This window comes from Mytilus galloprovincialis, chromosome 14 (assembly GCF_965363235.1).
Source record: "Mytilus galloprovincialis chromosome 14, xbMytGall1.hap1.1, whole genome shotgun sequence".
Taxonomy (NCBI): domain Eukaryota; kingdom Metazoa; phylum Mollusca; class Bivalvia; order Mytilida; family Mytilidae; genus Mytilus; species Mytilus galloprovincialis.
Window position 1 is genome coordinate 63,058,501 of NC_134851.1, and position 14,396 is coordinate 63,072,896.

General features: G+C 30.4%; 1 long non-coding RNA gene across 1 annotated transcript; it reads left to right on the forward strand.

Moving 5' to 3' along the window:
- Positions 1-9,429: 9,429 nt before the first annotated feature.
- LOC143058296 (uncharacterized) lies at positions 9,430-13,706 on the forward strand. The gene is made up of 4 exons (XR_012972989.1): positions 9,430-9,544; positions 10,123-10,298; positions 11,764-11,927; positions 12,906-13,706. It is a non-coding gene; the product is annotated as an uncharacterized LOC143058296 (long non-coding RNA).
- Positions 13,707-14,396: the final 690 nt, after the last annotated feature.

The following is a 14,396-nucleotide window of genomic DNA, read 5'->3' on the forward strand; positions in this document are numbered from 1 at the left end:
ATTTCGCCATTGTGAGATAACTTGTACAATAATAGCGAAAATAACAAACGAACTTCTTTTTCGCGTCGAATCATGGCGAATCACACTTGACGTCACAGGATGCATTACGTCATTTGAAAAGACGGAACTTAACATATTTTCAGGGGTTAGTGGGGCAAGAGAACATGCTTTTCGGACAATACAGTCGTCAATCGTCATAGCAATATCAAACTAGGGAACATGGGAATAAGAAGTTGCTAATCAGAAGTCAAAAAGGGGGAGTAGCGGTAGTCTTGGAAGTGCAGTAGGAGTCAGAATGGGAGGGGGTTGAAAAGTAGGATAATCTGGGAAAATGGCTATTTCACTGATTTTCATTTTTAAGAAAATAATGATATATGCACAGCAAAAAAATGATGATACCTGTGTGAAATATCTGTTGAGATATTGTCTGGTTTAAAAAAAAAACACACATCGATTGTATAAATGGACCCTTCAAGTTCATGAAAATGGTAGATGATACAGAAACAGCAGAAACACACTTCATGTTTTATGTTATCTTGTTAACATCAATTTGTGTAAATGTCAATAGAACATAAATGCTACATATGAATTCAACAAAAGCAAAGTACATGAATTAAAATGGACTATGGTGCTACAGTTATATTCTATATAATGATATATTTGGGAATTTCTGAGAAAAAATGACACTCAAATTTGTTTTATTGTCGAATGGAAATGTTTGCCATTCACAAGTAAGTTAGTTCTTATTCATTTTCCATGTTGATCCTTTAATAATTGACTTTCATTTTTTTGTGGATAATATTCTTTCATTGCACAAACATTTACCGAATACCCAAGTCCACATTAACTACATCTCTTGTTTTATAATCTGCTCTATGCAGGTTCATTGTTACAACTTATAATTATTGTTCATCGTTAGTATTTGTTACAATGTATGTTCAAGAAAGGTAAAAGGGCTATTTTGAAGTGTCTTAAAACAGGTTTTCAGTCATTATGAGTTCTAGTAATATTTGTTAAAAGTTAATACGTTTAACAAAGATATCAGTTTGTATGCGTGTTTTATACTTGTTAACTTGCAGATGTATTATTAACCACACGACACTTTTTTAGAATTGGTAGAATCATTAATATAATGTTGTTTATATATACATGATATATGCGATGTTAAGCAGCACATTATGGACAGTACACGTTCTGTCGTGATATATTTATAGTACCGACAACTAGCTATTACATGCCCCGCTGCTAAAGTTGCCGTTTTTTCAAAAAGTGGATAAATCATATATCAGAACGGCGCAATAAGCAAACACATAACATGCAAGGCCAACATTAAATATATCTTTGTTTTCCCTCCCCGACTGAGATTATCAGGGTATGGGTAGGTAGGTAGGTAAATTATTTTATTTTATTTCTTGATATAATTGTTCTATATTGAATTTTTACAGAATTCAACAGGTAAGATAACATAAGTCAAGAAAAGTGGGTATAACCTGTATTCAGTGTACACCCCAGTTTTCTGATGTTTAAAACAGTATACAGGGACCTCCTTTTTCCTATTCATTTTATGGTATGAAATCTACAAAAGCACATATCCTTCATATGAACACTATAAAGATTGAGCAACATGAACTCCAAACTTAGGGCGATATCGGGTGCTGCAGAAGGGTAAGCAGATCATGCTTCACATGTGGCATTCGTCGTGTTGCTCAATAAATGTTTTCAAAAAGGAAAGCTTTATGATCGTTGTATTGTACCGTTATTTATATTTGTTAAAACAAGAATAATCAACGCCATGGATAGACAATTATTCATATTTTATTAATGCACGAATATTTTGTATTTTGAGGTAAATGACATGTTACAAAACTATATATACAATGATTGCTAATAATAATCAAACAGACAAAAAAAATACACATATTTTCGTATGCAACCGGACGTACTTTAATTAAGTAGTAAATATCCGACAGCTAAGAGAACAACCGATAAATAATAAAGGAATAAAAAAATGCAAATACAACGAATTGAGGGAAAGTTGTCAAAATATAAAGAACACAGAAATTATTAAAGTTTACGATAAAGATAAGATAACTTACCAATATTTAAAAATAAAATAAATAATGAAACATTAAGAATAGAAACATTTAGATTTAACATACAAATAAACAATGCAAATTAAAAAATAAAGACCAGAGAAAGTATTTACATGTAATTAGTAGATTTTTCAGATGATCTGTAACATATTTGTGAATAATTATGATAATTATTGACTTTTTCTGCAACATTTGTTGAGAAAATACAATGTCTCATGTTTATATAAAATATGAATATGCTATAGTATACAAATGAACATTTAACTTTGATGAATTTTGGTATTTGAATGGTTTTCTATGCATGTACTGAAGATGTCGACTTAATAACCTGTTCAACATAATTGTGTGTGTTGACTTCACTTCATCTCTAAGATATATTTATATGTCGTAATCATCAATAATCAAAGGAAAAAAAGTGCGTCCATTATTTGTTTTTGAATTTGAAACATCTTTTTGTTCTTAAATTTAAATCGTGTATATATTTGCTTAACACCACAACCACGACTTACTGTCGTAAGTGATGTACAATGATTTTCAATGGTTTACAAGATATATGGACTAGGTATACTATAACTTTTCATTTCGTTTATATCTGTCATTTTTGTTTTTGCACCAAAAGATTCCTTTTCAAGAATTTCAAATAAAACCTGCCAAAACAATAACCAAAAAAGTAGAAATATATGATATGATCAAATAAATCAATTGTCCGGGATTTGAATATAATTCTTAAACAATTTTAAAATCTGCAGAAACAATACTTTCATGTAATTGTAAAGGAGGAACATCATAGAAGTACACGGTACCTATAAAGTACTTAACAATGTTATTGCATTATTGGAATTTTGTCACGTTGTACAACTGGAAGTATTTACATTCAAATACCAAAATCCTCAAAGTTAAATGTTCATTTGTATAATATAGCATATTCATATTTTATGCAGGTTTCATATAAACATGAGACATTGTACTTTCTCAACAAAATTTGCAGACAAATAAAGTCAATAATCATCATGATTATTCACAAATATGTTACAGAACATTTAAAACATCTACATTATAATAAAGTCAATAATCATCATGATTATTCACAAATATGTTACGGAACATTTAAAACATCTACATTATAATAAAGTCAATAATCATCATGATTATTCACAAATATGTTACAGAACATTTAAAACATCTACATTTGTACATTATAATAAAGTCAATAATCATCATGATTATTCACAAATATGTTACGGAACATTTAAAACATCTACATTATAATAAAGTCAATAATCATTTAAATGTTCTGTAACATATTTGTGAATAATCATGATGATTATTAGTAGATGTTTTAAATGTTCTGTAACATATTTGTGAATAATCATGATGATTATTAGTAGATGTTTTAAATTTTCTGTAACATATTTGTGAATAATCATGATGATTATTGGTCTGCAAAATTTGTTGAGAAAGTACAATGCCTCATGTTTATATGAAACCTGCATAAAATATGAATATGCTATATTATACAAATGAACATTTAACTTTGAGGATTTTGGTATTTGAATGGTTTTGTATGCATGTACTGAAGATGTCGACTTAATAACCTTGTCAACATAATTGTGTGTGTTTTGTTCACTTCATCTCTAAGATATATTGCGTTGACTGGTTATCTTGTCGGTTAATACATTTTGATTCTTTAAATATAGGTATAAAATAAAACTCACACGAACTAAAAGAATTATATGACTTCTGATATTGAGCACGATCATTGCATGACTACTAGATGGTCAAATCACGTGGAGACCTACGATATAAATTAACGGCACTCGCTGAGGCGAATATCGTTTAATAGCCATACCTGTTATATGTGTTAGTTATTTACAATAGAGATTAATAAATACATTTTGCATTATACTTAATCAGTTATATACATTTATTAGTCGTAATCATTAATATTTTGAGAGAAAAAAAGTTCGTTTATTATTTGTTTTGAATTTAAAACATCTTTTTGTTATTAAACTAACAATTTGTATAGATCTGCTTTACACCACAACCACGAGTTACACCCGTAAGTGCTGTACAAGGATTTTCAAAGGTTTAAAAGATTTATGGACTAGGTATTACAAAACTTTTCATTTCAGTTATAGCTGGGAGTGTTTTGCATCAAAAGAGTCCCTTTTCAAGAATTTCAAATTAGTCCTGCCAATAACAATACTTAAATAAATAGGAATATATGATATAATCATATTGACCAACAGTCCGGGATTTGAATAATTCTTGAACAATTCATAAAAATCTGCAGAAACAATAAAGAACGTCTCCGGGTGCGGGAATTTCTCGCTACATAGAAGACCTATTTGTGAATTTCTGCTGTTGTCTGTTCTATGGTCGCTCGGATTGTTGTCTCTTCGACACATTCCCTATTTCCATTCTCAATGTTATTAATAGCAAAGGAGAAACAACACACAAGTACAGGTTACCTATAAAGTACTTTAAAATGTAATTGCATTATTAGAATTTTGTCTAGTTGTAAAACCGGAAATATTTACATATAATTAGTAGAATTTTTAAATGTCCTGTAACATATATTTGTGAATAAATATGATAATAATTTACTTTATTTGTCTGAAAATTTGTTGAAAAAGTACAATATCTCATGTTTATATAAATTATGAATATGCTATAGTATACAAATGAACATTTAACTTTTATAAATTTTGGTATTTGAACAGTGTTCTACGCGTGTACTAAAGATCATAATTTATAAACCTTGTTAAGTAAAATTGTGAGTGTTGACTTCACTTCATCTTTAAGATACCGTTTACTGACTGTTGATCATTTCCGTGTTCTTTTCCCCTTACATGCAGAGAACAATATCAACAATTCCAAATGCAAACAATGTATGTATATAGCAGCTCAATGCTACTTTGTGCAATTCGAATCATTGTATATAGCTAGAAAATAAAACTCATATTAACTGAAAACATAAAAGGACTTCTGATTTTTAGCACGATCATTGCATGAATACTTGTTTTATACCAAGAGACCCATTCGATGGCCGTAACAAGAAATGAGTTGTACTGATATTAATTATTATTTTTTATTCAATCTCATCTTCAACACATGATAGAGGTTATTTACATGTACTTCATATTCTATAATCGGACAAATCGATTCAATACTAAACAGACGATTTCATAATACATTAGCATGTTAATATCATGTATATCAATGTTTAATTCCACCTGGATTAAATGCACCCCACAATTAAAGTCATATTTAAAAACAAATCCAAGTAATCTATAGGGTTTGGGTGTTGTTTAAACGTTTTGACTCATTCCAAATATCTTAATTAATATTAGTTTGTTGTACATGCAGTACAAAAACCATAAATTGAATGCTCTTGTAAACTTATTATTCACAAAACAATAACAAAATGGTAGCCTTAGGATTTTCATGTTACATACTCGAGCCAATCGTACCAGTGAAGATACATAAATACCGGTAGGTTGTGACAAGGGAATGTCACCATCTATAGATGGATAACTAACTATAGGAAAAGAAAAATCATCTCTTTTATCATAAATATGTGTATTAAGCTTTCCGTTAATGATATATATATCAATATCGAGATAGAGCAGAGGTCATTGTATGTATTAGTTTTATTTAAAGTAAGTTCAACAGGATAATTTTTGTAGTATACATACTAAAATCGTAATTATTGACAACCAGTATATCATCAAAATATCCAAAAGTATCATTAAATTTTTGTAGCAAATGTTTTGCGATGGGTCTTTGCTGATTTTCGTCAGGAATGAGACTCATAGCAATACAAAAAAAACACGTCCACAATTTACACAGTAAGACCCTTATTTGAATTCCATTAACTTGATGGTCCAAAGCGAACACAGATGACTTGTGCACGGTAGGACCCTTATTTGAATTCCAATAACTTGATGATATATGGAATCTCAAAAGCAAATACAAATGCTATCTAGTTAAAACATGAAGGGCGGTTATAAAATCAAAACATGTCCCATTGACATAGTTCTTTTGTTTATTGCTACTAAAAATGACATAACAGAATTTTTAACATATGTTATCACATTCTAGCTTTTTAAATACCCATTTAATTAGGTGTGTGATTTTTTTCTTAATGAGAATATGAGGCAAAGGGGTATATACAGTTTTTGACGCTGAATAAGTAATAAATTACATTACTTTCAAAGGCATTACTTATACAAATATTTGACAAAATTCTTATATGGTCATTTTTAAAAATTTCCTGTTACAACACTTTTCGACAACCAAGGATTTTCGTTTCCCAAGAATAGATTACCTTAGCTTGTTTACAACTTATAATTTTATTGATTATTTGACCAATACAACAGTCCATTTATGAATTTTTCTTGTGGAACAAATCTAAGAAGAAAAGAATGATCAGATAATTAATTAATATATTATGTAATGCACTTATGTATAGCTGTATAAGAGGGTCGCAAAAAAAAAAGAGGGACAGTCAAACTCATAAATCGAGAATAAACTTACAACGCCATGGCAAAAAATGAAAAGGACAAACAGACAAACAATAGTACACATGACACAATATAGAAAACTAAAGAATAAACAACACGAACCCTACCACAAACCAGGGGTTATCGCATGTGATCCGGAAGGAAGGGTAAGCAGATCCTGTTCTTCATGTCGCACCCATCGTGTTGCTTATAAGATAACAAATCCGGTCTAATAGTCTTATTCGGTAGGACACATTCATGAAAGGGAAGGTGATTGAAGTTACGATGTAAGGAACATACATGTATTTTGTAAAAGTGCACATCTATGTATCCTCCAGTGCATTGCAATTTTTGTATTTGATTAAATTTTATTATCAAATTGTTCCAATGAGTTACATTGATTTCCCAGTAAAATAAAAACCGATAATTTCACATGTGAAAAAATCATGGTTATTTCACTCTCTGACGTCATACAACAATAGGCGTTCTCAAGACGTCGATAACGGCGGATCAAAACAAATTGCAAATGCGTCGAAAAAAGATTTAAAAAAAAAAATCCATTTGCCAATGTAATAAAGAGAATAACTTATAGAATGCAAATATCAAAAAATATTCAACTCGTGACCGCACAACACTACGCGCATTCGTGAATTAATGTGGTGTTCGGTCACACGTTGAATATTTTTCACTACTTGAATTCTTCGATTAGTAATTATATAGCAATCTTTAAAAGTGTCTGAATACAATTCGTGGTTACTTTTTCTCTACATATACAACAGATTGAAACAATGTATCTAAATATAGCTTTCAACGTGGTAAAACGTGTTCGTTTATAACAAGACAAACTTGCGATCAATACTACGTATACATATATAAATATATTTATACATTCATAATTACATTACTTACAATTTACATGTTCTGAGTCGAACACCAAGATGAAATTTGTATTTGTACTTGCCATTTTCATTGTTTGTGCTGCAGCAGTGACAATTCTTAAAGTTAAAAGTAAGACTTCTTTATCGTTATTTGAAAATATATTATTTTTTTGAATACAAGGGACAAGAATTTTCTGTTGTCTTATTTTTTTTTTAATTTGTGATGTGGTTTTATACACTCATGCAGAATCAAAGTATAATTATGTATGTAAAATAAAGTTTAACTCTTTTTTTGTTTTAGTTTTTCGAGTTGATTACAGTCTGGTTTTGAATACAAATGACAGCATTTGGAACGTATTTTTCAATCAAATTTTATACGAATTTGTTTAGTTTGATCTGTTTTTAACAACCTATGATAATAAGTAGTCAGGTCTACTTGATTTTAGAAAAAATAGAAATTATATGTGTATCAATTGCATATCTAGATACACGTCAATGCAAAGCTGAAGGTGGAATATGTAAACAAACGTGTGCAGTAGATGAAGAAGACACAGGTCGATGTTGCCGCCATAGTTATAGATGTTGCCAACCAACTCCTTGTGATGGTATGTAAACATTTTACTGTTGATTGATTTCAGGTCATTGATAAACACGAATACCAATTTTCGTAGAGTAAGTGTTACAGTGTGAACAACGAATTAAATTTATAAAATACATTATATTACAAGTTTTCTGACCAAAAAGCAGAAACAGCTTAAAGTCACCGTACATGTACATTAATTCACGAATATTTGTACCATCAGTAATTAATAATTCCACAGTTCATAACATCTTTTGGTCGTAGTTTATTGTAAACAGGAACAATGGATTTGTTATTTTGATAATTTGATGTTTCTCAACGACGACGACCTTTACATTGATAACGGCTTTAAAAGAGGGGAGAAAGATACCAGGGGGACAGTCAAACTCATAAACCGAAATAAACTGATAACGCCATGGCTAAAAATAAAAAGACAAACAACCAAATATTAGCACAAAAAAAAACATTTAAAACTAAAAAAACGTCACGAACCACATCACAAAATCGGTTGATCTTAGGTGCTCCGCAATGGTAAGCATATCCTGCTCCACACATGGCACATGTCGTGTTGCTCATGTTATAACAAAATTATTATGAAAATTATAATTCAGTAGATCACATTCGTCGTGAAAAGGAAAGTGGATTATATTTACGACATAAGGGATATAAACGATATTTTCTTTGAAATGATTATTCCAAAAGGGTCAACCAACTCGTGTTGGAGTCCGTAAAATTAACGAAGGGATGATTTTAACTTCACCATTTTGAATTCTTGGTTAAATAGCTTTATTGTGAGCAGCAACCTTCTATCGAGGAACATTTCTTTACAATTCCGAAAATTTCAGACAATCCAAGGCGTGTTGCTCGATGTGAGCCAAGGCTCCATGTTGAAGGCCGTACATTGACCTATAATGGTTTACTGTTATAAATTGTTATTGGAATAGAGAATCGTCTCATTGGCACTCATACCACATCTTCCTGTATCTATTTATTTGTTTAATGAAAATCTGTCTATTATGAAGTTTTAATTTTTTTGTCAATTGGATGCGGTGTCATGCGCGTCTGACAACACATCTTTTAACAATTATACAATTTAACTCAGAGTAACAGTAGTGGTCAAGAAATTTGCGCAAACAGCGTTTTGCTAGAATAAATGAAAATAACGTAGATTTTTTGACAGATTTATAAAATAAAAGCAGAATTAGATGTATTTTTGAAGATACTAATAACATTAACAATACAAAAAAGTGCATGAAGACTTAATTTTAAGATATTTGTAACAATATCATTCTTTGCAATAATCTATAAACTAGTATAGCTTACAATTTATATGTAATTTTGTTTTTCTTCTTTCTAATCTATTCTCAGATACACTTCAGTATAAGCTGTGTACAGATATTAACGGATTGACTAAACCGGTGTGTGTGAATGAAGCAGATACAGGCATAGGCCCGTTTTGCAATAATAACAGATGCTGTGCGTGTAATAGTATGTAACACATTTATTATCCGTTGAATAGTATAATAATTTAATTTTGGACGTAACGCGTCTTCTGATTAGCTGCCGTCGTTTTGTTTATCAACTCATAAACATAATTGTGTCATGTGACCGTGACGTTATCAACGTTTTTTTCATGATTTACTCCGGTTTAAATGGAATTCAGAATTGAATTGTAAGAAATAACTGTTATATATAATTTTTTTGCTACGCGGGTTAATCAGTGTGCTACACATTTTTGATGTTATTTCTTCATGTCAGAAAAAATATTACAGTCATACCTTAACACATGCTTAAGAAGATATATTTTTTTAAACAAGCACATTTCATTTCGTTTTCAAAATTGAATTTTAAAGAAAACGGTTTCACAGTAACACATAAAAATAGTCTAGTATAATAGTTCATGTTAAATATTTAAAAAAAACATGATTTTCATAAGCATGGAGAGATTATTCCATTGGTAAACAGACTTTAATAAGATGAAAAGTAGTCCATAATGGTTAAACAACAACTATTTACGTCGATACTAGAATTCTACTAATTTATATCTGAATTATTTACTATGACAGGTACTTGTGGTGGAACATTTAATGGGCCAGATGGAAGTTTCGCTTCAAATCGTTATCCATCAAACTACTGCAATAACCACGATTACTGTATTTACAACATAACAGTTAAGAAAGGTTCAAGAGTAATGTTGAACTTCACAAGTTTTCACATTGAGGACAATTCCGATTCAGTTGGGGTATACACATATTCAATTAATTTAAAATGTAGTGCATGTCTTGCTAGTAATGTTATTAGCTATTTCCACTTTTCTATGGAAAGACCTATTGTATTTGTTCTCATTATTACTATTATTTGGTCTTTCCACTTTTCTGTGGAAAGACCTAATATATTTGTTAGGATTATTAAGTCTTTCCATTTTCGGTGGAAAGATATATTGTATTTGTTTTCTACCGTCAAATTTTGTTCTCGCGTAAAATATTTGTTTCGCAATATGTCGCTCAGATATTTCTTATATATTATTATACAGTTTCTGCGCTTTTTATCTTCACTCATACAAAGTCGAACAATTTTCTATGTAAGAGTTTTCTTCCTATTCACTGTTAATCAAATGTGTGCATCTCCTTCGTAACAAAAAAAGGTATGGACAAATTATTTTCTAAAATTGTTCGTTTCATCCTCAGGAATTTTTGGCTAATTTGAATCGAAATGATTCGATGAAATATTATATGAGTTATCTACCTTAACCAAATAAATTTGTCCGTATGTGTTATTAACTTATAAACTGTTAACCGTATAACCCTGGAAGGTTTGTATTTGAGGCCGCTATGTTTTTGCTTAGAAAATGAGGTCGGTTTCTTCAAACAGATACGATAAAAGATGTTTAATTTTTACTTTTGAGTGAAATAAGGAAGATAATTAGCTACTCCGGGTGAAGTAAATGTCACTTCCGGTCTAATAGGATATTTTCTTTCACACTGATTCCAAAAAAATATAGTTTCTATATATTCTTTATACTTTTGCCCAAAAGCCAAAAATAATTTGCCACTTTCGGTCAGAAAGTCACTTTAGTGATAAGTGTATGTATCTAAATATCAAAATAAATGGATTGCAGGTACTTTTTCATGAAAAAAATGCAACAAGGCTACTTCCGGTTTTTTCAAGTCACCTCCGGTTGTCTTTTAGGTTTGAGTAAACACAAACTAGCGTCTTTTTAATAAACTTCAAAATTGCTTTGAAAGACTTCCGAACAATTGGGTTTTAATTGTATCTATATTTGCTTTGAGGATTCTTAACATTTTTATTTTCCTTTATGCCGTAGATTTTTCTGATATGTTTTTGAAACAGAGACAGAACAATCATGGAATATTAGTGCTGTTAAGATCATCATCTAACAAAAACAGCATCAAAATATAAACAGTATACAATCATCAGACAACCTTGCGCAGAAAGTAACTTTAGAAACATAGATCATTGTAAATTATCGGTTGATTAAAGATGCTCTGCAAAGGAATTCAAGCAAATCATGTTCATCTAGTGGTACACGTCGCGAAAGTCAGTGCAAAAGACGGTCGACTATATGTACTTCATGTTTATGCAAAAACATGTATTGTAATACATCAATATCGTCAGTTCTAGTAAACTGTCGATGTAGTTAGATACTAAAACATTATTAGGTATTGATAATACATTACTTTGATTAGGTATATGATGGTGAGATTTCAAGAGATACATACCTTGCTTCATTGACGGGAGGACCTAAGGAAGGCATAGAATTTACTTCAACTTCGAATACGATGATCATTCGCTTCTATTCTGATTCTTCTATAGTCTATTCTGGGTTCAATGTCAGTTATCAAACATTACAGTAAGTGACAGCTAGTCCTTTCAAATGAATGATCTACACGTTCAAATGAAATAGTCACATATCCATTTTGTAATTCAGAAGCATTTCAAACTAGAAAAGTCAATAGGCATGATTGGGAATCGGATGAGTAGTCCAGAATGTGCCAACGAATCGAATATCGTATAAATTTAGAAATAAAACATCTACTGAAAATGTAACCAACAAGATCAACACGTCTCTTGCATATTATAATGATGTTTTTGTTTTCTACTGACCACATATATATAAACGTAGAATGAGTACCATCTTGTTATAGAAGTAAGAGAGAGGCAAACGATACAAGAGAGACATTCAAACACATAAGTCTGATAAACTGATAACACAAAGGATAACAAAGAAAAAGACCAACAGACAAATAAAAGTACACTTAACACAACATACCAAACTAAAGACTAAACAACTATAACCCTTCCGAAACATGGGGGTAACTTCAGGTGCTCCGGAGAGGATAGCAGATTATGCTTTACCCGTGTAACCCGTCGTGTTGCTTTGTTCGAAGATTAACCGTTATAGACATTTGATTCCGAGGCACTCTTAACATGAAAAAAATAGTGGATACATTTAACAGTCTTGAAAAGTTATGCATCATAAATTAGTAATTAGAATATGTTAAATTTAGTACTTCTCATTTGAGTTTAAGTTATGAGTATGAATTTCGTTTCTCTTTAATTTCTTATTTTCAACATGTTCAGGTGCCTGACAGTGATTAACTTTTTTATGAGATAACGTTAGGTAGAAATTTTATAGAATTATCAAAATTATATACTTGAGGCCTTTATCATTTGATTCCCTTTTTATTAAACGCCTAAAACATAATTTAACGTTTATGTAAATGCTATTTTGTAACGGTGTATCCAACGCTTTCACGAATTCATGTTATTAATTATTATTATTTATGAATTATAATTATTCTCATTTCAATTCATGTCTCTTTTGCAGATGATTCTCTTACACAACATGCACAAGTGGAAATAATATCAGAAGGAAAATGATAATAAAATATGTTACCTGCAGCATACTTCGTTTTCCGAATTTATAATCAATAGTTTGAATTTTAGTTTAGAACAATCACTGCTACGTATAAAAAGGATGATACTGTAAATTCAGAAATTATAGCGTTCATTTATTATTGCAATTTTGTAATTTTAGACTGAAGGCGATTTAAATTTTTACGATTTCGAGAAAAATCCTGTTTAATTCATATAAAATTACTTAAAATGCGAGTTTAATTTATTGCGTCAACAACTCTGTCGCATTTTTCGCAATAATAAAAACCTCGCTATAATTTCTGAATTTACGATAGTTAAAAAGATAAAAAAAAATTGTTTTCAAGTCGGAAATCAATCTAGAAAGCTTTACAATCATAGTATACTTCAAAACTTACACATAATTCAGTCGAATATGTTTTTTCTCCTAGTTTCACGTAATGCAAGATCAAGTTTAACATTTTAGTGTCAGTTGTAAAAAGGTGGGAAATTTTAAGGCAACTCGAAAACATGGTTTATTGTGATATATGTAGTCACAGTTTTCTAATCATTGTCATGTATGTTTGTGATGCTTATCCATTTGGTCAATATACTATAGACTATATACAACCGTCATTCAAGTTTGAGTTGTCCCTATTTATAGACTTCAATTCAGCTTTCTACGGACGATTCCTGTACCGAATCAAGAAAATGACATTTTTTATTCATTTGTACAGTTGGTTGATAAAGTAAGTTGTATGATTTTGCCATTGTTTGTTGACTTGCCCCTTTATGAATTTCCATTAAAGTTCTGTATTTGTGTTACTGTTTTTTTTAAACTCCGACCTGACCTGACAAAATGTAAATCAATTCAAGCGGGAAAAAGAACGGTCAGATTTACTTAAGGAATGACTGCATTCTTTTTTTGTCTATGAACAAATAACATACAAAATGAGGTATACATCGAATAACCTTCGTAGCTGGTTATTTTAAAGTGTGCACCACATTTTTTATTCTATTTCAAAAAGAAAGTAAAAATATTGCAGTCATTTCTTTTTATTCAATTCTTCTCCCATTTTAAACTGGAGTAAATCATGAACAAACGTTGACGATTCCATGGTCACATAAAACATATTTAATTGTTTATGCGCATTAAATAAGGCATCTTGGTTGTGACATTTAAGCTCTATGAAGTTGTTTTAGGCGTGAAACCAAAACGTAAAACTATAACGTCTTATTTCTCATTTTCACGGTACGCGTAAAAATATGTCTTAAAAGAAAGTGGATTTCGCGTCGCGCCAATATCTAGTATAATTAAAAACCAATTGTTCAGAGAACAATTGAAGGTCTTTCCATCAAAACAATGTATTTTGATATGAAAAGTTGTGAAACTAAGTTTAAAATGTCATTTCAATCGTCAAATGATAGCTCCTAGTAAGCTGATTCCAAAAATATATTGTTTCCA